A 25,380-nucleotide genomic window follows, 5' to 3' on the forward strand; every position below is an offset into this window, starting at 1 on the left:
CAGGCTCGCAAGTTTTTGTGCTGAGCTGCCTAACTAATAATGACCATGATTTCATTAGAAAATTTTTTTCCGGCATGAAAGTACATGACGTCACAATACAGAACGTCACAATACGAAACGTCGCAGTACAGAACAACAGACTACAACACGTCAAAATACAGAACTACAGACAACGAACGTCACAATACAGAACTACAGACAATATACGTCACAATACAGAACTACAGACAATTAACGTCACAATACAAAACTATAGACAACAGAACAACAGACTACAGAACGTCAAAATACAGAACGTCAGACTACAGGTCAAAAATACGACAAGACTACAGAACGTCAGAAATTTTCTGTAGTTTTTTTCGACTGGGAGAGCGCTCTGCCCGAGGCCTATTCGGAGTCGGCGGCTTTCTCCTCCCCTGGAGCTGCCGCGCATGCCCAGTCGGAAGACTACAGCCAGGAATCTCAGCTTCCCAGAACACCTAGTCTCCTGCCCGGGTCGTTGCGCGAGTTGGGCGCAAGTGCTCCCAAGACCCAACGCACAAGTGTGCGGAAAACATTACATTTGGATGGCGCTGACGAAACAAAGCGCCAGCATTCGGCATCGGATGGTGGAGCAAGCGTGACGACGCCCTCGGCTCCAAAAAAGAAGCCGAAGACCGCTGAGAACGACGCACCGATGGACGTCTCGTTTTCCGAGACGTGAGTGCTATGGCGCCACTCTTCAAGGTGACAGGCCGTGACGGCCAACCTCATCCTTTCCTGCTTTGCGGTGGCCGAAGCGCCGCTACCTTGGCGCTCCACCCCAGCCACTGCTATCTTATCGGGGCTACGGCTTCGCCGGCGCCGGTGGTGAACGATGGACGGTGCGTGCGGTGCAGTGTGTGTGGGTTCGAGTGTGACTGTGTGCTTTTTTCCATAGCCACTCGCTCTGACGGGACTTTTTCGCCGCCTATGGTCCGTGTATCGCCGCTGCCGCGTCGTCGTCGAGCTAACAGCCGGAACCTCAGCGGGGACCTGTGGGACACCGTCATGCCTTTCCATGGCGCCGACGCAGGGTGCACTCGCAAACTTTATCCGCAGAACTATATCGTGAGTCCTTCGCCGTTTTGTTTGTTCTCCAGCTGCGTTTCTTTGCTGTTTTGGTTTCATTTACTCATTTGTTATGATGGCTAGGTTTCGCTTTCTTACTTTTAACGTGCAAGGGTTCCGTAATCCCGATAAGGAGCGGCAAGTGCTACACCTTGCACGTTTGTATCAAGTTGTTCTTGCAGGAATGCAATTTTCGTACACCTGCAGATGTCATTTCCTTTCGTTCTTATTTTAATGTTGATGCCCTTTTTTCTCTGACGGACTCGCGGTTTTGCGGCGTGGGTGTCGTTTTTCTTAACCCTGCATTCAGATCGAGTGCTCACTGCACATTCGGTCTCGACGGTCGCTTGATTGCGGTGGACGTTTTTTTGGACGGCCGGAGAACTCGTTTCGTCAACGTTTACGCGCCGGTCACGCGTAGTTTGACGAACGAGTTCTTCAAATCCATTGCGCCACATTTTTTGGATGATGTTCCACACGTCCTGCTTGGAGACTAACTGTGTTTTGGACTCATGGCGCGACATCAGGGGGCCCGGACAGGGCGCGTCACATTGTCATGCAAAAGAACTGGGGAAGCTTGTCCGCTCCCTGCGCCTTCAGGACACATGGGTCGCACTACATGGGGACAATTTTGTGGCAACGCGCACTAGGGGTCGGAGTGCTAGCCGGCTAGAGCGAGTTTACGTCCCCTCTACCCTGCTGGCCAATTTGCTTGAGTGTGAGGTGCTGCCCTTTCCTGCAGCGGTCGGAAATATTAGCGACCATCTCCCAGTAATGGTCACTCTACAGGGGGCGCCTGGACGCTCCAACAGCCCACTAATGTGGCGAATGGACGCATCCATACTGCATGATGATGAGTGCATTACTACGATTCGCGCGGAACTGCGGGCATTGGTAGCGGATGTGACTGACTTGACTCCCACAGGCTGGGATACCCTCAAGTCACGATGGCGAGACGTTCTCGTGCTCACGGGGAAAGCGCGGTGCGTCCGTGTTAGTACGGCGCTTAATGACGTCCTCAGACGTATGCGGATTGTACGCGATGGCGGCGAGTTAACTTTCGCAATGAGAGAGTATCTTGACACACTGCGCACTCGGTATCATCGCATCCTTGAAAACAGTTCCCGCTCATCACGTATGGCAGCAGGTTCACGCATTCCCCTTGTTGACACAGCTGACATTGGTTACGCGCGCTCGCAAGGTCAGTCTAAAGTTCGGCCACCGCAAGTGGATGAAGTAATCTTGGAAGATGGTACTCCCTCTTCAGATGAAGCCGATATCCAGCGCATCTTTTGCGGCCATTTTGCTGCCCTGTTTTCTTCCCAGGGCGTCGACCAACGCGAAGGCTATGAAGAAGCTGTCAGCTCCTTCTTCGGGCCCCTCCCTCAGGTTCCTGAAGAGGCACGCGTGGCACTTACATCTCCAGCTACTATGGAGGAGGTGCGCGACGCTTTAGCGGCCATGAATCAGTCAACTGCGCCTGGTCCAGATGAGATAGTGGCAGGTTTTTACACCACCTTTTTCGACATCATCGGAGGTTTGCTTCTTAAGCTTGTAAACGGTTTTCTTTCGAATGGCACGAAACCACCATCGTTTAGCGCTGGGCGCATTATCTTGCTCCTAAAGGACGGCTTGACACCATCAAGCCCAGCGTCTTGGCGACCAGTTACCCTCCTGAACACTGATTATAAACTGATTGCCACTCTACTTGTCAGAAGGCTGCGAGCCTACTTAGAGGACCTGGTAAGCCCTTACCAGTCCTGCGCGGTACCCGGTAGGTCGGTGTTTGCCTCCCTTACGTTAACGAGAGATGTATTCGCTTACGCAAATGCCAAAAATGTCAGTGGTATATTCGTTGCTTTAGACCAGGCGAAGGCTTTTGATAACGTAGATCACAGCTATCTCTTTAATGTGCTTAGTTGCTTTGGCTTACCGACTGAATTTGTACGACTCATAAGATCACTATATAATGGTTTAACCAGCCAACTCGTCCTCAATGCCACCATCGCAGGCAGTTTTGCGGTAACACGAGGGGTAAGACAAGGGTGCCCGCTCTCACCGGCCCTTTTTGTGCTTGCTCTGGATCCTTTTCTGCGTAAAGTAGTCGCCGACAAACGAATTCGGGGCTTCCCAATGGTAGGACAGGAAACGCTAGTGGTTTCCGCGTATGCGGATGATATCTGTGTTTTTGTTCGGGACAGCGAGAGCTTCCGAGTCTTCCTATCCACCTTTGACCAATACGCTCTTCTGTCAGGTGCACAGCTCAACCCTAGTAAAAGCCAGGCGCTGCGCTTAGGGTCTTTCAGAGATCCACTGCCTGTGGCGGTGAACTTTGTGGCCGCAGTCCGTGTATTGGGGATATTGTTCGAAACAAGTGGAGTTTCTTCCCGTACTTGGGAAGAGGTTGTGTTGCGAGCAACACGCGCTCTTTCGTTCAGCCTCTCACTAAGGGCAAAAGCCACGGTTGTGAAAACTCGTGTGTGCGCTTTCGCTTTTTACGTGGCACGCGTCGCAATAATTCCGCGCCGTACAGCGGGCCGCCTCGCGTCTCTTGTAGGCGCCTTTGTGTGGGACGGCCGGACTGCGTTGGTTGCCCTTCACTTGTTAACACTGCCGACAAACAGGGGGGGCCTTGGATTGCCGTGTATCCCTACTGTGTCGCGGGTGCTGGCAGTGAGGTTAGTGGGTTCCCTTCTCACAAGGGAGTCTTACCCAGGACGCTCACTACTCTTCTACTGGTTAAGCACGGCACGTCGGGCTTTCAGCCCTGGAAGGCATGTAGGCCCCCAAGCGGAGCGGCCGTCCTCTTTCTATCGCGCTGTCGCGGGAATGAAAGAGGCGTTAGACGCCGACTTACCTGATGCGAGCCTTACAGACACGCCACCCTTTCAGATTAGCGAGCAAATCGCGTGTGCACGCCTTACAGCGGATGAAATCCGGATGACAACCATCTCCAAATGGCGGGAATTGGCGACAGGCCGAATGCCCAATGAAGTTGTAGATTTTGAGTGGAACAGGCGCTGGGGGGTTCTTCCCACGCGCCAGCGCCTCGCCAGGTGGGGCGTGGTACCCAACGATAGATGCGCCAATTGTGGTGGGGTAGAAACGTTGCAGCATGTTTTCTTTGAATGTGTTGTTGCACGCACTATGTGGCGCCTCGTGCAGCGCATGTTTAGAGTTCGCGTAGGCCCTGGCACAAGACGCCAGCGTGGCCTTTTTCCACGTTTAGTTGTCGCCGCCACCATGTATGTACTGTGGCGGCGTCGCTGCCTCGCTGAGGCACGTCGGACTCCTGCTCGCGCAATGTACCCAGCGCTGCGGAATCTGCGCCTCGTCATCTGAAAGTACTTGTCTGATCAGCTAGAAAGAGATGGTGAGGCGCGGTTTCTGCGGCGTTGGCATACGCGCTTCTTTGTTGTAGGTGACAACAGGCTGAAGATGCCGGCCTTGCTGTACTAGCCTGCGAGCCTCGTATCCCCTTCCCCCCCCCCCCCCCTTTCTTAAGCTTGTACCCGAGGTCTTGAGTAAGCGCAGTATTCAAGCTTATATTGCGCCTTTATGGGATGTAATCGGTCGCCCTGTCAAACTGCTTTTTCTTTTGGGGGATAGTCTCCACACCTTGATGTGCGTCTGAGTTTTATTTCCTTCGAGGGAAGAGAGGCCGTACGGACAGCTTTGGTTGTGATTATTACCCCACACTGTCTTCGCTTGAAGCTTGACCGGTAAGCTATTTTTGCATGTCGCATATCTTGCCTGACTGCAGGCGCCATGCTTTCACACAACTGTTTTTGCTTTTGCTATAAGCTAGAGCCATTAAAATTTCATCACCATTCAAGAGTTGAACACTGATAGTAGTGATGCACACATCACAAAAGAAAGTATCGCTCGCGGGTGACCAGTGGAACAGTGTGCGAGCAGGATTCGGCGTCTGTTTCCAAACAAATCACTTGATCTTCCAATATAAACACACAACTAAAACAATGGCCACTGTCGCTGTTTATGATCAGGAATTTTCGCAAGGAACTTGGCGATGCATTGGGCCAAAGCTCCGATTTGCTGAACCACCGCAACGCATTTCTTATCTGTCAACCCGACGTACATGACAAGCACGCATAGTTTTTCCAGCATCGCAAAAAAAGAAGCGAAACTCACGGTGGTCTTTTCCGCCACCGCTAGCTTTCGCTAGCACCGCCACATTTCTGAATGCGCAAACTACAGGCGCGCATACACGACAAACATGTAGCGTTAGTGCGTAGACACTTGACATCGTGCTTGCCGCTGTTAGGCGAACAGCAAAGCCGTTGAAGTCGGCAACTTCCGAAACCGAAACAAGTCGAAACCAGCCGAAGCAGCCGAAGCTGTAGTGCTAGTCATAGCCATTGGTGGCGGCGTCGCGGCGTCGCGCTTTCTTTTGTGCTGCTGGCGGCGTCATGCTCTCGAGATTTGCGAGGCACAAAGCGCAGCAAAATAGCTCGTGCGATGTGCAGAAGCGTCGTCAGGTTCTGTGTAAACCTGTGCAAAAAGTGTGCCGGCGTGCCCAACAGATAGTGCGTCTTCCTTTGTGCGCTTTCACTGGAAACACTACGCTGACGGCGGGACTATTGGAGGGCGGTCACCACCCGGGACACGTTTGGCATCTCAGATGTAAGTAAATTTCCTTCTGTCCTGCACATTCTTCTGAAAACAGCGCAGAACTGGTCATGCATGCCAACACAATGCTAGTTTGTTAGTTCGTAAACAACAAGACGCGTTCATAACAAACGGTTGTTTGGTTTTGACAAAGTAAGGGGGGGGGGTGTTAATGCTTTTGCAGTGTCTTGGAAAAGAGACAGTGTCGTGGGCTGCACGATTGGAGTAAAATATGCCGTACAAATCATCATTCGTAAGCTCATTGTGGGGTGCATGATGCCGGTGCCGTACTGCGATTCAGCCTTCGGCAAGAATTTAGTATGGGCAACTTCGTAAGTGCCTCGACCCGGTCCTTACGTTGTGCTGCAGTTGAAGCTCCGGCGCTTGTGCATTGAATTTACACGGACTGAATAAGCGGTAAAACCTACCTGCGTTACGACAGGGCTAGCTCATTATTCAAATGTTGTATAAATATTGCGGATTATGGGATAAGGAGCCGGCGAACACGCGACGGCAGTATGATTCAGCTGTAATCGTACTTAAAGCACCATTGTCGAGCCTTGGGTGCAAGTAGAAGGCAAAAAAAAAAAGTTTTTTTTAGCTATTTTTGAATTTTTTCACCTGTATTGGCTTCACATTTTCTTTTGCATAATTTGTTTTGACTGAAGTAATCCACAAAAACTACAAAGTACATATAAATGACAGACACCAAACTCAGGCCTTCAGTCCAAAAATAGCAGTAAGGTGTAAAGTTAATTATGCATTCAACAGTACCAATAGTATTGATTTTCTTGTGTAATTATCTACAAATGAAGCAAAAAAATCTGAACTAATTGTGCTGAGATGCCCCATCGACATCTTCCCTGATATGAAATGTGAATCAAATTGTGTGCAGGTTTTTTTGTACTCAGTGTATGAAATTCATGCAGGTTTTAAATTGAGGAGTGCATGCAGGATTCCAAGCAATACAAGCCTTTGCTCAAGGTATCATTCCAGTGTGGTGTTTTTGTTTAAATTTATACATATTTTGTAGAAACAACTGTAGATGTTGATAAGGAAGTGGTTTCGGGGGGTGGCTGCTCCTGGCCCTACGGTGCTGCGATTGGTAGGTCACCGCAGCTTGCGGCGGGGGCTAGCCTGCCACTGGATTTCTATCTGTTGTAGGCAGTCTTTGTACCTACTATCGTTTCAGTGGTGGACGACGGCTGTTGCGACGTGCCTCTCTCTCCCACTTTTTTCTTCTCTATTTTCTCTTCTGTCCGCACGAGGCAGTGGAGGTGGCTCAGCTACAGAGCCAGTAGTAGGCCCATGCATTTTCGTTATCTTCCTCCTTTAGTCGCAACAACAAGTGGTGGTGTGTCTGGATCTAGCTCATGAATGGCTACCACATTTATGAATCGTTTGGTGACCGCATGCACTTCCATACATAGTTTGAACAGTCACGTTACATTCTGCAATTTACTTCTTTTTACTTTTTGGATGGATGTGTTTCCACTTTTGAGTGCGTAGCCTTTCACAATTCATAATTGATCGGGTGAGCGTGTTTTGACATGATAAAAGGTTTGGCAGTTCGATAGCATTGGCCCGTCATGATGCACAAGCAGCAGACTGCTTGCTGCGCTGGTGCCAATATCTTCCTAGATATCACTTGATCATCATGTCAGTGTTGAGATCATTTAATGGAAGTGTGCAGATAGCTATAATCCCACATTTTCTTCACTGGCTTGCAGGCAGGAACTTGTCAGCAAAGCAGCTTTAAAAAGGAAAGCTCACAAAAATTATTTCTCTAATTGTCTGTTAAAACTGGAAAAAATTATTGTATAACTAGACTGCTCACTCACCATGTCAACTTCAGCAAAAAAAAAAAAAGGTTTGGATAATAGAGGCAGTTGCACTGCAGTCCTGGTAAATATGTTGAAGTTGTTGAAACATAACTTGAGCTTTGAGTGCAAAATGAATCCAAGCTAGATCTGCTAGAGAGCAAGTAAAGTTGAAAGATGGAAAGATGGCACTTGACTGAATTCTCTTGTGAAAATTTATATATCTGGTCCGACTCTGCGCCATTCTTCCGAGTTGACATAGTGGGAGCTAGGGATGAACTTTTGCCTTTCTTGGTGCACTGCTTGTGTGTAACCCGAGTTGGGGTGGAACATTGCATGTTCAGAGGGTGGTAGGGAAGCAAACTTGGTGGCACTAGGAAGGCTATGAACAATATGAGGATGATAGGCTGCCTTTAGACTGACTGGCTTGCATTTCTCGGTGTGTTTTGTATGTGCGAATGTACCATAAGCTGCCACATATGTCTTGGATTTGATGTTGAGGTGACTGGAATGATCAAAAACTCAATGTTATGATCGAAGTCCTCAGAACATGCTGTGATTTTACTCCTGGATTAAGTTGCAGACATTGTTTGCTGGGCATACATACCTTTGAGAGGAAATCCAGTAGATGAAGGTACGGGCAGAGTGCTTGCTTATTATTCCAACCTAACTGCCCAAACAACGTCACCATTTTCTGGAAACAGATTGTTCAAGCTTCCAGCCTTCCGGTTTTTCACCCGTGCAATACAGTGAAGCGCATTTACGCCTTGGCACATGGCAGGCTCAGGGGCTTGTTCATCGCTACTGTACTAAGTTAGACCTCAAGTGGACTCGAAATGCCTTTTTCCATTGCCATGAAGTAGGGTTTAAAAGAAGGTTTGATGACGGACATACTGTTTGCTCTGCTAGCAAGTAACGAAGAGTTAGCATAACATTTCTTACAAGTTACACTATCTGGCACCTCTTGATGTGTGTTGTGCCTGCTGCGCCACTGAATCCTTTGTGTGAGATCGGAGGTCCCTGCAGGATTACAGACTTATAATGCTACTTAAATTATGAGCAGATCGAGGTGGTAGATAGTGAAACTCTGTTAATGGTGAATTCCAATAACAGACTGTGGTCACTTACAGAACATTCTTTTCTGCTCATTTTGGACCAACTGTATTCCAAATGCAGATCCGGAACACAGGTTTCATCTTCCAAATGCAGATGAGGAGCGATTGCTGAGCCAAGATCGCTCCATGGAGCAGTCTGGATTGCTCTGCCGAAATCAACAGGACCGGCTGGAAATTTACTTGAGTATGTGTTCAGCTGCACCTACCATTTCCAGTAGATTGTCTCTGCTGCACTTGCTGTGCCCTCTGCAATAATCGACTATTGGTACTTGCCGCTGCTACGAATGCAAATTGCTGTCATGAACTAGTGCTCACTTTTGAGGACAGCAAGTCTGAGAGCAGCAGTATTCTGCAATAATCTTTTTTAAAGACCTCAGCTCAGAGTGCGACTGGAAAGCTATGTGCAGAAACAATCTTTGTGTGCTATTTGTGAACTCGAAGCCATTCCTCAACTCTGTTTGAGCAGTTAGGTTGGAGGTTTTATTTGAGAATAGTGCCAAAGAAATCTTACCGTGCTTGCCCGCACTAGACTATCTGAAAGAATGGCATAAACTGTTGAGGTCAACACCATTCTAAGACCTATTACAGGTTTAAAACAGACGACATGTGTACACGAAGCACAGGCTAGCGCACAGAATGACTGGCAATTCCTCTGTCAGTCCATGGGCACTACCTACTTGCGCTAGCATGAGTTCCAAACACAGTCGGGACACAATCTGTGCTGGATGCAGGTGCTCTGTTGTGGAGCGGGCAGTCCACCTAAGTTCTGGGATTGTAATTCACTATGTGTGGAGGAAAAGCAAGTGAACATCTCTCTGCTGGCATATGTCACATTGCCTGCTGCCATCGCTTTTGGTTTCAATATGTGCTAGTGACAGGAATGCTCACAGCACAAGTGGGAGTGGAGACACTGATCTGCGCCATTATGGAAATGCCAAGATGTTAGCATGGGCAAACATCTCTTTGCATCACCACGAAGGTTGCTAAGGCTCAGCTCCATGTATGAGCAAGCGAGTGCAGTGCGGGCATATGTCAGACAGCTCGTTAACTATGGGCCTACAGCAACAGCTGCCATACCTTTAATGAGAACTCTAGACTAAAAAGGCAATTTTACAAAGAGGAAAGTAAATGATGATAATGACTTTTTTTTTTATTTAACAAAGCAGGTGGTCAGGGTGAAGAACTCATGCCACGATTGTTAATATGCCTCTACTGCCCCATTTGTAAAGCAAGCAGGTTGAAGTTCTCGAATGAGCATGTTTACAGTCGTGAGCAGCTCTGTTAGATGTGTGTCCATAGGGTGGCACATTGTTTCATTGTTCAAAAGAATACTAAACAAAAGGTGGTTTGGAACTTAAAGGGGAAAGAACAGAGAAGCTGGCTGTATTTTTGTTTTGTTTTTTCCTAAAAAAAGAAGAAGCTGGCTGTAGATGCAGAAATACTGTGAATGGTGAGAGGTGGACAGGTGCCAAGCAGTCGTGAACTGCACCTGGACTTTGCAAGGAGCCTCATGCTACTCATGAGCCACAGTTTGGCCATACCTAGCTTATATAAGCTTGACTTGTACAAAACATGCCTGCAAATGCAACCCTGCCTCAAGGCTGCCTACACCCTGCTGTGGCAGCTTCAGCGTTTAGGACATTTGACTAGTGAGCTGGGTGACGCGGGCTCGGTCTTAGCTGGGGTGGTTGCATTTCGATGGTGGAAAAATGCTAGGTGCCCATGTGCTTTATAGTGTCAGTGCACATTAAAGAAGCGTAGATGGTCGAAATTATCCAGAGCTATCTACAATGGCTGACCCTCGAAGTCAGTTTCTTTGGCATGTTGAACACCATGATCAAATCAAGGCTGCCTACTGTTAGCATTAGTAGAGTACCTTCGCAATGCCACAAAGTCTGCCCCTCACCACACTCCTAATTTTCGTTGTTTGCAACTCTACTCAGGTTACTTAGTTTGATGACCCCTTTTCCTGAAACAGTAGCAGTTGACGAAAAGAAGTGTAAAAGCATATCTCACGCCCATGCACTGAACTCCTAGAAAGGTGCTGATTTGGTCATAATTTTTTTTCATGAGAATTTGGTCAGTGTCATAATATGACCCTTGGAAAGTCATATCTCTACTGAAATGTTCATGTGATAATCTGGGTAGCTTTTATAGATGGCTTGGATGATATCATAAGTGCTATGATGGTGAACTGTGCTTAGTGTCTGCAATACCTGCATGATGAAGATGGTGAATGCAAATTAGACAGATTTTTGCTCTACTTTTGGTTCACCAGTGGGTGCCTAGTGAGTCGTCAGCGCAAGCTATCCATAGGTTCACTTTCTTCATGCAATTTACATAGCTGTGGAGTTCTCATAATAGCAGAAGTATCATATTTATGGGTCACTACCTTTTTTGTTAATGTAAGATAAGTAAATACGCCGTCAGCAACCTTAGAGCGCAGCATGCTCTTTACCTGTATTACCTGTTTATCATGGATAGAATAATGATGCTGTACTCCTGTGCTACTTTCAGTGTTCAATTCTACACGGTAGCACATCACTATACTCAGGGTTAAATGTCTGGCTATGCAGCTGAAGCTAGGCAAGAAAGTGAGGCAACATACCTCTCTTCCCTTGCCATGTAGAGTGGGTTACTTCAGCGCTAGTGACCTTGCGTTAACTCTCCAACTTTCTCCCTTCACTTCAAGCCTGCACATGCCTAGCCCAAATAGTGAGCAAACCACTCTCCTCGGCAAAGAGACTAAAACTTGTCTCCTTTCCTTTCGTACCTTGGCTGCTTAGCCCACAACATGTCTCCGTGTATAGCAAGATTCAATGCCATATTTCCTCTTACTGCCGGAGCACCCTCTGCTTCTGCTGTACCACCCTTGCAGCAGCCCAGTGTTTTGTTTACCACAGAAATTCATGTCTGTGCAAGCTACACTGGCATGGAGAGGTGCATTTCTGAGCTAACTTTCATGCTTTATGATGATACTCTCTTTGATCGCCTTTAAGTTGCATCAAACCTGGTCATGTGTGTTGGTCAGTACCAAATGAAGTAAATTTCTTTGACTAACATACTTTGAGAAGGATGGCAATTTGCATGAGTTGGTAAAGCGTCATCTTGAAAGTAGCAGCACGAAAAAACAAGGATGTGAAAGGAGGCAAGCAGGCAGTAACTCGCAACTAAATTTTATTGATGCAAACATGAAATATATAAAGCCAAGCAACGCCGCAAACTGCTCAGTCACTGATAAGCAGACAGCAAAACATCAATCACTAAAATATCCGAGCGGTTCCATTTATGTAGATATAGGTAGAGGTACCAACTTGGCTGTGCATTGTAAAGAATGCACTGGTTGCTTTCAGTTTCTTTCAGCTGCGCACATTCTGGCTGTCATCCATTTCAAATCAGCTGGAAAATCATTGAAGCTGAAGGCATTTCACGACTAGGTAATGAATGTGCTAGTGAGCCGTCCATCGTGTTAACATGCAGTGAGTTGGGATATCTAGATTAGGGAAGTGCTCTTAAATTTTAGTGACTCATGTTTTGCTTTCTGCTTATAAGTGATTGAGTGGTTTGCATTGTTGCTTGACTCCTTTATATGTTGCAAGTTAGCGCCTGTCTTGTCTCCTTTCACTGCCTTGTTTTTTCGGGCTGCTTGTTTCAAGATAAAATACAATTTCTGCTACTTAGGTCATAAAATGAATTCTAATGAAGTTCCACATCTCTTAGAAAAGTAGTATTGTAGTTACAGGCATGTATTAAGGCCCTGCACTACAAATTAAGAGGCTCGCTCGATATAAAGCATAAAGGGAGAGCTTGTCTGATCTTGGGCCTAGTGGGCATTAGTGGATTATGGATAGGTTGATGTTAAAATGTACTTGCAGTTAAAATCAAGTAAATGCTTTATTTGTAACTAGGGGCACTGTGATGCCTGACCTGTTCTTTTGCCAGGCTGGCGACGAGATGGAGTGAAAGGATTTATTTCAGTGTTGGTATGTCTCGGGTGATGTCAACATTGTTTCTTCTCTGGCTTTATAGGCAGTCGCCCTTCAACGAATTCAATCCTAAAGTGAAAGTTTGAATCCAAAAAAATATTAATCTAGGATTACTTAGAAGGCAGAGGCGAATTCATACAGTGACTTACACCAGCATGCCACGCATCATTTCAAGAAAAAAAAAGTATTGTGGTGTTCCTATTCTATGCCTTTATTTCTTGCTCACAAAGCCTCTGCATGTAGGTCTTGCACTATATTACGCTTTGATTTGTTGGTTCATGGCACTTTTTACCTTAGAGCAAGCTCCATGTGGCTTCAAAGCAATGGCTTCTTCAAGCTCTACAATACCCTTTGCCAGAATCACACAGTGCTATGATGGGCAAGTAGGACATTGATGTAAGTGCTGAAGACATTTTTCAGCATGTGTAGTTTCTTATCTGCCTAACCTACTATTGCATTTGTGGCTCCTTATGTTTATTTTGAGGTTCAGGTTTCTTCAGTGTTTTCTTTGATTGCTGCCATTGCTTACTGGCTATGGCATTTGGCTGCTGAGCCTGAGAATATGGAATGGAATGGTGCCTGGGGCCTGTCGATACAGGCAAAATGCAAATTTGCCTAGATGTTGGGCAGTGCCAGTGCACAGTTTAAAGAACTTTTTGTGGAAGAGGGAGGGCTCTGGAAATTAGCCCAGAAGCCCTCTTTCATGATGTCTCTCATAGCTCATGTTCAGCTTTAGGGTAATAAAAGGACATTGAGGACAAGCTGAAGCTAGCTTGTGTTATACATTTCTGCATTCTATTCACTAAAATGCTATTTTACAGAAAATGCAAGTTTCTTTTTAAGGTAGGAAAAGCCAGAAGTTTTGAAACAAATCTCATTACCAGCTGATTTTATAAGATGTGAGGATAGTACACCTTGAAGTGAAGCTCATGCACCTTCACTGTGGTTGCTGCAGTTGTTGGGCTAGTTATATTCCTCTGACTGCAAGTTAAATTAGCAGAGTACAGTAGGGGCAATGCAGTCGATATAGGTTTCAGTAGTCTTGACATTGCACTGCTTTCACATAAGTACTACCATCTTTCATTTGAATATGATTGACAGTATTCTGAGTAGTGGCAGGCCGGCCACATGTGATCAGAGTTCTTGAGTGCATACTGGTTGCAGATTTTCACCATACCGCCATGGCTGGAATGCCACATACCGGGATGCCAGTAGCACTGCAGCAACTGAGAAGGAAGTGGTTGAGCGTTTAATTGGATGGGAAAATTCAGTGTTATCTGTACTTTTAAGTGTTAAGCTGATGTAATTTGTGCATGTGGAATCACGTCAAGCAGTTATTACTTCTCGGCTAGCTGTACTGGCGGCGGAGGTACTACAAACTACTGAGGAAAGTGTTGCTGGCTTCTGTCCTCATTGAAATGCAGCTGCTGATGATAACAAATGTGGCAAGAAACAGGTGGCCTTGCTTCCACCTTGAAATATGTGCGTGTTTGTGAAAAGCATTGTTTTGAGGCTTAAAGGTAACCGATACCATACCCCTTCTATGGAGAGTAGACCAAAGCACATCCTCATAATTTGTGAGTGAGGAGGGAGAACTCACAAGTTTCAGCAAATGTAAATGGCGGTATGGGGTTGTTCTGGCAGAATACTTCTGCAGTGCTTCTCTCCTCAGCGAAAACCCCTTCACTGTGGCGGTAAAACCTGTTTTGGGGGCAGAAATAGGGTGCTGCCAAGAGACATCTCTTGTGACAATGACCACATCCATTACCTGCTCCACTCTGCCTTGGTTTGCTCTCTTTATTAAAGGGATTAAGCTCTTAAGAGCACCTTAACCTTACAGGTACCATTCATAACCCCCCTCCCTTCCCTTCTGGTTTTCAATAGAGAAGGCATGCTCCTCCCAAAATTCGTGCATAACATGAGACTTAATACAGAAATATTCAGCATGGCACCCAACTTCTGCTGCAACGGGGATTGGGAGAATATTTTTGCAGGTCCTCAGTGCACAATCACATAATACTTCATTGACATAGCCTACTATATGTTACCTACACATTACTCGTGGAGTTTGTATTCTTTTTTTTCTTGAGAGAAAAGCGCTGTTCAGTCAAAAGGCACGATGCAGGGGAATGTGGAGTGAGCACTGATTCTGTGTTCGCAATGTTTGCTTAGCTTTCGTTCTTTTTCTTCTGGTGGTTTGGCAGGGTTGCTGATATTCGAGCGACACAAGAACTGAGTCATGAGTCTGCTTCTTCGCAGTGGGATCGTGCGTTTGTTTTCCTCATTGTAATGAAAATGTGCAAGGGTACTGACCCTATGTGGGGCTGCGAACATATTTATAGCGCATGAGTTATTTGCACACATGCACACCACACACTTGCAGTTTTGTAGTGGTGAAAAGAAGTAGCTGTCAAGACTGAGAGCATCTTCTAAGGGCACATAAATGTTGATGTTTGAAATTAAGCTGTGAATTTATACAAGATGTGGCTTAGTTATTGAACTAACAATTTTTTAGCACTATAGTTGTTTCATGTAACGGGTTTAACTTAAGGTACAAAGGTGGCCGATTGAGCCCTGTGCTCTAACACACTGTGCACAGAAGCAGTCAAATCTTTAGTCCTCCCTATCTTCTGCTCAGGCCAAAGCAACTCATACCTTGTTGACACAAAAGTGACGTGTCTGTATTATTCCTGCATATCCTGCGTGGCGGTTTTTTTTTCCTTTTTCATTCTACTGGGAGGGAGTGAGAAAAGGGCTGCAAGGTCTTTCTCGTCTATGCGGGAAGGACGAAAGGGTACTGGGAGGTTGGCTGTCAAAGTGCTTTAAAACGAGTGAATGCTTCAAGCTGCCCGGGGCGCTCAATAAATTGTGGGTGGGTGGGAAGGGGGAGTGGAGGTAGTGGGAGGGGGGTCTAGCTGTTTTCCGAGCTAAGCGCACAGCAGCATGTATGCTTCTTCCTTTTTTTTTTACTTAGTAGTGCGGAGAGGATAAAAAATGGGGGTGGGGGGGGGGCTTGGCCAGCGCAGGTGGTGCTGTTTCAAACGAGTGACCGCCTGGAGCTGCCCTTGGCAAAGCACAGAGCAGTATGCACGCTTGCTCCTTTTTTCCCGTAGCAGTGAGGTGTGCGCTGCGATAGCCTGAGTGGCATTGGAGGGAGCACTGAAGATTTGGCTGCTTCTGTGCCCGTGCACTGGGGCAGGTTTTGTACCTTAAGTTAAGCCCGCTATGTGATACAAGCCTGAATCACTTTGGGGCATTAAACCCCAAACCAAACCTTGTGTGAAACATCTTGTATACTATTTCATGGCTTAATCCAAACATCAATGTTTATGCACCGTTCAGAAGATACTCTGTCTTGACAGAATAATTTTTTGCGCCACTACAAAACTGCATGTGTATAACGCAAATAACTCAAGCTCTGGTAATGAATATATGCAGCCCCACATACGGCAAGTACTCTTGCACATATTCATTACACTGCGGAGAGCAAACGCACCATCCCGGTGACATGATGCGAAAAAGCCGACTCAACTCCAGAGTCCCCGCGTCGCTTTGCATACCCATACAAGCTGTACACTAAACTATCGAAAGAAACAGAACGAAGGCAAAAAACTGCAAACGCACAGAATCAGTGCTCACTACATTCCCGCGCATCTCGTCTTGACTGAGCAGTGCGCATCTGTTAAAAAAAATCTAGGAGATACATATATGTGTCGTATAGGCTACGTCATCCATGTGTGACGTGACTGTGCACCCAGGACCTGCAAAAATATTTTCCCACAGGAATTGCGCTATGCAGGATAGCTGATACTCTTGAGTTTTGCAAAGAGCCTTTGTAGATAATTGTGCCCCCATTTTCACCCTGGTCAGTTCAAGGAGCAAGAGGCACGTAGGAGCACAATTACCTATTATAATCTGTATGATCCTGAATGGGCCAGGGCTCTTGTGCCATTCACAGGGAAGCGTACAGCTTGTGAGATTGAGTATCGTGACAGGAAATTGGCACTTCACAAAAAATACTTTCACTTGAACTTCAACTCCATGCAGCCCTCAATGCCTGCTTTTCATTTGTTGGCAGTTAGGTGACCTTGAGGGCTCATCGACTGCCACTCAACTTGTAAACACGGGACTTTATATCATTTGCTCGCTATTTGTGCTTTGTTCTGCGAGTTTATCCAGCTTTTCACAAAAGTGGATGCAGTGAGTATGCACAGATCTGTTTTGTGAAGCATTGGCTGAGTGACAGCCCAGGTCAACCCTGTTCAACCCAGAACTTCTGGCATATTGTTTCGTGGATACAGCTTTGGCTACCCTCCTGACATCCCAGCTTTTGACGCCAAGTATGCATAACCATGGCCTATCACAAACTGCAATGCTGTAATTGATCATCACATACTTCTGTGGTGCTGCACATTTCAAATTGTCACTATATGGGAGCAATGTTTCAGAACCTACTTAATGCAGAGCTATGATACACATTTGAGGAGTAAGAGCAAGTTTGCTCTGCATGGTGACTTCCAGAGACAGGGACACACTTGTGGGGAAAGGCATGTTGCGTACATACCTTCCAACCCTTTGATTTTCCAGAAAACCAGATTTTTGACCGAACTTTCTGATTGCACGATCACTGCCCTAAATGTTTCGATAAGGGGCTTCTGCCTGCAAAGAATGGCTTTTGCAAAACCGGCACTGCGGAATCAGCAGCCACGTCTTAATTGCCAGCATCTCCATCAAAGGCCCCACTAGCACCATTGGCATCATTGGCTAAGCAGGAAATCAATCAAAGCAGACTTTAGCTGAGCGAGAGTAGGTGTGGCTGGCTGCACACACAGTTGATGTACTGCGCTTCTTGTAGGCAGCGGTGCACAGCTAATGCAGCCACAGTAGATATAGATGCTTTGCTGGCTTCGCTTTCGATCTGAACTAAGGGCAGCTGCTCGGTGCACTTCACGTTAAAGGGTTTTTCCAAATGTCACGCCATCTGATCCTCCTGTATTGAGCTCAGCCGCATGCCTCATCTTACCAAGCTGCTCTATGCACAACAATGGCGTGATTGCTCTTCTTTCAGAACCATCACAGCCAACAACGGTCGCAGACGACATTACGTGTAAAAGGGCTAGTAATGGTTTTGCATTGAAGACTTACAGCACTCCGATGGTGCTGAGAGAAAACTGCGGTGGTGGGCACGCAGATCAGTTTTGCTTTAGCTATGGAGACATAGCGAGAACACTCGGTGACGGCCTGTAGATATCTCGGCGTACACCTTTAGACATGTATTGCACGCTTGCTGCTGCATGTGTGTATGCTCAGGATGTTTAGATTAGGACTCATCAGACACTGCCTGAAAGTGGCAGCCCCCCCCCCCCCCTTTCGGACATTGAAACATCAAACATGGCCTCTTCATCACCCCCTATTGGGCAGTCTTCCCATTTTTGGTCTTAGCACATACGTATAAAGGAAGCTGGGGGCCCACTAGCAGCGCAGTTGAGCCTTTGGAACAATGAACATTTGTGCTAGAGGCATCAATGGCTTAGTTGTCATATCAGGGTAGTACAGACGTCTTCAGACTCGCGGTGCTGTCTAAGTGGCTGGTTCACTCGTTTTGTGGAGACACATTCACGGTAGGCAGAAGGCATGGCTTTTCAAGCACAGTGACCATTGTGGCTCCCAGCTTTGTTTGTAAACCAATCAGGGAGTTCAGTTTGTTTGTTTGGGTGCATACGTTGTAAAGCAGCATGCATGTTTTCTCCCCTTGCCCCTGAGCCCTGCAAGGTCAAAGAGCAAGTGTAGCAGCAACTTAAAACCAAACCTTAATAAACAAATTTGGTCACTAAATTTCACATTTCTCAATGCATATGTCATGTTCTACATGAACTGTATCACAGCGGCAGTGAGGTGTTTTCAGCTGTTTTTCACAGCTGCCTTTTCATGCATCCTGGGAAACATGTTCTGTTAGCCTGTGAATATAGAGGTTGCTTCTGAACGTTCAGAGGACTTGACATTAGGGCATGAGTCTGTTATGCCTGTGGAATAGTTTTTAATTCAAATTTTGCCCTTGGGGTCGAATTCACAAACATGTCTCGACTTGACACTACCTCAGCTCTATAAAGTGAAGAAAACAGTCTTCTCTACTCAAGGTTCAGTTGAGATTCTTGAATGCTTTTCAGCATTTCTTATGACTTCGTATCCTCTAGAAATATCCCTCCACTCTAGGCAGCACACATGGCTTACAGGGACAAGACAAAGGCCAAAATTTGGCCTGGAAAGTACATGCCACTACGTGTAACCTGGTCATTTTCGAATGTGAAGTCCTTCTGAACAACATCAACAAGCTGCCTCAAGAGTCGCAGCCTAATAGGTTGCGGCAGCCACTTTTTGATGGCGACGAAAAGTAAGGCACCCGTTTGCTATGCAACATCAGTGCACATTAAAGAACCCCAGGTGATTGGAATTTCTGGAGCACTTCACTACTCATAGCCTGAGTTCCTTTATTGCATAAAAATAAGTCCCAGCCTAGTAAAACTGCTCTGTTGTGGCCGATGAAAGACACGAACGCAGGCAGCTGGGAATGGAAGTGAGTTTTATCACCAACGCCTCTGCCTATATAGCCCTTGTTTTACGCAATATCAGATGTCAGTTTAGGCGCATGCGCAAGACAAGGGCTATATAAGCAAAGGCATTCGTGAATAAAACTCACGTTCCTGGCTGCCTGCGTTTGTGTCTTTCTTTGGCCACAACAGAACAAAAATATGTTTTGCAAACTGCATGAACAAGGCAGCTGTGAAAAATGGCTGAAAACAATTCACGTCTGGCAACATTTTCTGTCATTGACATAAAGCTTGTGTAGAACAGGATTTGGGCATTGAGAAGTGCTAGAATTGCTGTGAAATCTAGTGACCTAGTTGCGTGTTTGCACTCGAAGTGCTCGGCGGTGAGCGTTGAGCACATGTAAAGTGCAAAGAAGCATATTGCAGCGCATGCACCCCAGCCAAGAAATTTGGCTTTCCAGAATCAAATGCCGCTTGTTTCCAAGCAAGCTAGGATCTGTAATTGTAAATGTACTTGACTGCGAATATCCCTGAGCCACTCTGAAGACAGAATTGACCCCCCCTCCCCTCAGCACCGTGCGTCTAAAACATTATGCACCGAGGCAATCAGCAAGCCATCGATGTGTGCAGCACAGGTGTTCCATGGCACAACTGCACCTCCGCTACCTCCCTCTTCCTATTTACAATATGCCATTCCCTACAATTGCACCACTGTTCACAGTGGTTCATAGAAACCCCTACACATGCTTTGTTTGCTGTTAGCCGTCAAATGCTTGCTGCAATTTGGCACTCGGCACGCTCTGAAATGTTGCTGAGGCATCCGGTGACAACTTGAAATATGCCTATACCACAGCAGTATAATGCGGTGATCAACTACAGCATTAAAAGCTGCACCTGACAACAGCTATCCATACTCATCGTTAGCTGCATGGACTTCGGGAGACTTGTCTTGGTCGTACTTGAAACAATGTTTCAGTATTTGCGAGTCAGATTGAGGTTCCCACAGAGCCAATGCTTCAAAGAGTGGGTCTGTGAATCTTATTGTATCCGCTTTAATGAAAGGCTTTGTATGCAGTAGAATGAAGTCCGCACAGCGTGTGAACGCTACAATCCCTCATGTTTGCAAGTGGAGGTCGAAGTGGCCCTATATTAACGTCATTGCAACTTTGAAATTCGTGAGAAAACTTGAGTTTTCTCCTGCACTCGAGGAGCGATTAAAGTAAAGCTTCATTTCTAAAAAAAAATGCCTCGAGGATCGCTGGGACTAAAGGTTTCAGTCAAGGTCTCCGTGCATTCTTTCCGCATGGTATTTCTCAAGAAGACTTTGTTGGAAGGAACGCTCGGAGGCCGTCATGAATTCTAACCAAGCCTTGAGTAGAGGAACAGCTGTTTCCTTCACTCTGGAGCAGAGGCAGAAGGTTGAGTCGAGGTGCATCTTCATATGATCATATATGTAGGATTGCATAATCTTTCAGGTTTATTTTTATTCTTTAGCCGTGTATGCTGAGCCATATCCAAGAGTGCACACTTCTACTTCTCGAAGGCCGTTTAAATCTCCAGTTTTGCACTGCTCTCTTGACTTTGTAGTTATTGTAGCTTTTCATGAAGCGGTGTACAAATGTCATTGATCGATAGTGAAGAAAAGAAGCCAGCAGTCGGCGAGGCCAAGGAAAGCACTGGGGATTGTACTTTGTGTGTTTTTTTTTTTTAATTTTTACTTTGGTAATCACACAAATTAGTAATGTAATCTGTTTAGGGGAAAGATAAATGCAAAGTAGAAGGAAAAACAACGTGCCGATGGTGGGGACCGAACCCACGACCTCCGAATATCGCGTCCGGTGCTCTTCCAACTGAGCTACATCGGTTGCTGTTCTACCTGCTACTTTCTTGGGTATTAATGTTGTCTCTATATGAACCTTGAGAGTGTTCACCAGCGCCACCCTCAACCATAGCGGTGGACGTGGAGATGAGGGTACTCGTCTTTTTTTTTAATTTTTACTTTGGTAATTACACAAATTAGTAATGTAATCTGTTTAGGGGAAAGATAAACACAAAGTAGAAGGAAAAACAATGTGACGATGGTGGGGACCAAACCCATAAAGTACAATCCCCAGTGCTTTCCTTGGCCTCGCCGACTGTTGGCTTCTTTTCTTCATGTATTATGATGAGTACCCTCATTTCCCCTTCATTTATCTGCTTGTCGCCTACAGGGGTCTCGGTTCTGGAAGTCTTGAAGCCATAGGTAGCATAAAGCACAGCTTTCGCCCTCGCTCTTGATCACATTCTATGTGACGCTGGCGGTAACACAGGACATTCCACGTCCACCGCTATGGTTGAGGGCGGCGCTGGTGAACACTCTCAAGGTTCGTATAGAGACAACATTAATACGTAAGAAAGTAGCAGGTGGAACAGCGGCCGATGTAGCTCAGTTGCAAGAGCACCGGACGCGATATTCGAAGGTCGTGGCTTCGGTCCCCACCATCGGCACATTGTTTTTGCTTCTACTTTGTGTTTATCTTTCCCCTAAACAGATTACATTACTAATTTGTGTGATTACCGAAGCAAAAATTGAAAAAAAAAGTACAATCCCCAGTGCTTTCCTTGGCCTCGCCGACTGTTGGCTTCTTTTCTTCATGTATTATAACGAATACCCTCATTTCCCCTTCATTTATCTGATTGATCGATAGGACATGGTTCGAAGGCCCTTGAAATATCTGTTCGACTGAGGTATTAAATTTTGTGGGGGTCTGATGCTGAACAGTCTGTATGCTCGTGTCAGTTCCTCAGATTCCTGTAGTTCAGAATCGAAACTTTTTGAATTGAATTGTTGTCAAATAATAGTATAGCACCTACTTGTCCCTTTCCCAAAATGTTTGGAAAGACATGAGCTGAATTTTTGGATCTGGGATATAGTCCTGCTTTTTTTTGCATTTTGCAGAAGTCGCACAGTGAAAACCTGTATCCAAGCCCGAACCCAACAGGTCAACAGCAGCAGAACAAAGGAACCTATATCCAAGCTCCAAACTGGTGGACCGAAAGCAGATGTTTTGTGACCGCAGTGTGTCAGCCATGCTGAGACATGGCATGAATAAAGCCAATCCAGGTGACCACATGTCTTTTCCAAGCATGCATGCTTTACACATGAGGCATATCTCATGGAGGGCATCATTTCGGCAAAACATTTTGTCACAACTGCAGCAAACACTGATTGAGGCCTTGCACAAGGCCTAAAGCTGGGATATTAGTATTATGCGCAACACAAACATGAGGAGTGGTGTAGGAGCCTTGCAACCATGCAGAGTATCATTATAGCATGGTAGCATTCCTATGTCAATGTCTCTCGTCCTCTAAGATCACACTGCTGTTTTGCATCTTTTGAATCCTGAGTCTCGAACAATCCTCACGCTGTGTGCGGGTCGGTAACCACGCACAGGTTTTTGCATGCCGTACCTTTTGAAGCGAAAGCTTGTCTACGCGTATCAGACTGCAGCTTCACGTGGCTTCACATAGCCTAGTTCTGCGCATGCGTGTGACGTCACAGCCAAGGCCAGCTGTGCAGCCTCCTCGCCAAGCTCTGCTAGCATTGCCTAGCAACGCTTAAGAGGTGTGCGACTCCTCCTCAAAAAAAAAAAAAATTTTGTCTCCACCGGGAATCTAACCTCCATCCCTTGGATCCCCAGCCAAGCGCTTTACCACTGTGCCACCCCCAGATCGTTAAACGCTGTTCACAACTCCGCTTGTCTACCGTGATCCAATGGCTTGGCGACACATTTGAATGTATCAAATACTAAAATATAGTTACGTCAGTCAGTTAGGGTGCGGCCGAGATGTATCAAATACATGTTAATTAAACCAGTCAAGCTGACGCCACGCTACCTGAAGTTGAGCAAAAAAAAGGGCATAGGAAGGGATTGGGCGTGCAATTTGAAAGTACCAAAGACTAAAATAGTCAAATCAGTCAATTAGGGTGACGTCAAGGACGTGACACGCAACCGGAAGTAGAGCCGGAAAGGGGCATAGGAGGGTGTTGGCACGCAATTTGAAAGTACCAAAGACTAAAATGGGTAAACAAGAAGTGAATTAAGCAACCAACAGCAGCATCCGTGCTTTCATATTACTCCAATGCAGATTCTGCACTGCTCTAATTTTTTACACACCTGTCATGCAACAGTACTATGATACATATTTTCAAAACATTTTGATGCAAATACAAGAATTGTAACGCAGACTGAAGAGTCTCCAAACATAAATTGTGTGACATTACACTCCTGCTACATATTAAGGTTTGCACTTGATCGACGATGTCAAATACATGACAAGAAAGCGCAACTTCCCAATTCAACCTGCGAAGGGGACGGGCAAATCAGGTGGTGATAAACTGATTAAATTTTGGCATGCAGCAAACCTCAAGGAGCAGAAGAAAATAGGACATGAAACATCTGGCCCCCAGACCAGTGGCAGCTCTTAACATACAGCTCTGCATATATACGCGTTTAGTTTTGTGATGGGATTACGCAGTCATGCATGACATGTATGTCGTACACTTCACGTAGGCTGTACGGCCACGTTGGGTGTACGTTCACCTAGGTTGTACATTCTCCTAGGCTGTACGTTCTCCTAGGCTGTACGTTCTCCTAGGCTGTACGTTCACCTAGGCTGTACGTTCACCTAGGCTGTACGCAGCAATAATTGCGTACAGTAGTCTTGTACAAATCTCGTACAATTTTTCCAGTAGGGAAGTCTCGTCAAGACCGATGCAACATCAAGGGGGCGCGATATGAGAATGCAAGATTGTTTTCTTTAATTAAGAATGTCTTTATAAAATGGCTTACAACATTCCCAAGTGAAGGTATCAAATTGTTTATTCTTTTTATATTAATTGATACCTTTTATTATGTAGTAGTATAATTTCTTAATCTCAGTGATTGGCCCCCATGACCTGTGGCTATGCTGCGGTACCGCTGAACCGCTTTTGGGCCCAGCCTTCGCCACCACGTCATGATGCTGCAAGCAAAATAGGTGCTGCACGCGCTGACCCACGACAGGTTCACAATTCCACGCGCAGCACGTCTCGGGCGACCGCTGTTTTATTTTACAGCGCAGACCTTTGCGCCCTTTCCTGCCTTTCATGGCGTCGCCGTTGTCCCTCGTGACCAGTTGCATAAACATATAAATCTTGTCTGCACCGGGAATAGAACCTCCATCCCTTGTAATCCTAAGATAACTTTAAATTGATTTTACTATATCCTCCATATATCTGACAACACTGTGCAATATGCTGTGAAGAAGATGAAGTCCTTCGCTGGACGCTGGTGAGAAAGAAGCAGTTGTGGGATTGCCATCGCGCAGATCGTGTTGGTCTTGATCGTCCCGCTTCCCCGTCGACCTCGATGCCGTCCTGAACGTCCTTCTACACTTGGGGGAGATGCGGCCCGATATCCTTGTCTCACGCTGGAACTTCGCAGTAGCACGCTCCCGGTAACACGTATGGCTAACAACGAAAACCTCCCAGCCACCCCGATGGCCCCGCCGATTGTCTCCTCTGGCTCCTTTCGCCAGCGAGACCCTGCGCTTTTCAGCGGGACTGACGACACTGATAGCGATGACTGGCTTACTTCGTAGGAGCGAGTGAGTTCCCACAATAAGTAGGACCACGCCCCGAAGTTACCAAAGGTCATTTTTATTTGACGTTGTCAACTTGTGGTATCGTAACCACGAAGCCGATATCCCGACTTGGGACTCATTCAAGGCAAGTTTTACAAGCTTCTTTGGTCGTCCAGCAGATGAAAGCTCCGCGCCGAACAACGTCTGCAAGATCGAACACAGAGGTTTGGCGAGACATTTACAAGTTATATTGAAGATGTACTCCACTTGTGCAGTCGCGTAAACACTCAAATGTCCGAGCCACAGAAGATAAAGCACATCCTGGAGGGCATCGAACATGACGCCTTTCAAATGTTAAACTCCCGGGATTTGACGGTTGCTCACGTTATCAACCTCTGCTCAAGTTATCAACCGGTGATCTGTTCCATACACTTCTCATTAAGCCGCACATGGGCTACATTGCCACATTCAACATATATGCAAACATATTTCCCCGCGGACAGTTTGAACACTCCTTCAACTCAAAGTATGACTCGGCTGCGATAGTTGTGCCAATCTGCGGCTCAGATTTAGTATTTACGTAGACATT

At 46.3% G+C, this 25,380-nt stretch overlaps 1 long non-coding RNA gene across 1 annotated transcript; it reads left to right on the forward strand.

Annotated features, from left to right (window-relative positions):
- Positions 1–4,819: 4,819 nt before the first annotated feature.
- On the forward strand, positions 4,820–13,981 carry LOC146179804 (uncharacterized). Its single transcript, XR_014700777.1, has 3 exons — positions 4,820–5,733; positions 8,715–8,837; positions 12,939–13,981. It is a non-coding gene; the product is annotated as an uncharacterized LOC146179804 (long non-coding RNA).
- Positions 13,982–25,380: the final 11,399 nt, after the last annotated feature.

Source organism: Amblyomma maculatum, chromosome 9 (assembly GCF_055883805.1).
Source record: "Amblyomma maculatum isolate TAMU_Amacu chromosome 9, ASM5588380v1, whole genome shotgun sequence".
In the NCBI taxonomy this organism is placed as follows: domain Eukaryota; kingdom Metazoa; phylum Arthropoda; class Arachnida; order Ixodida; family Ixodidae; genus Amblyomma; species Amblyomma maculatum.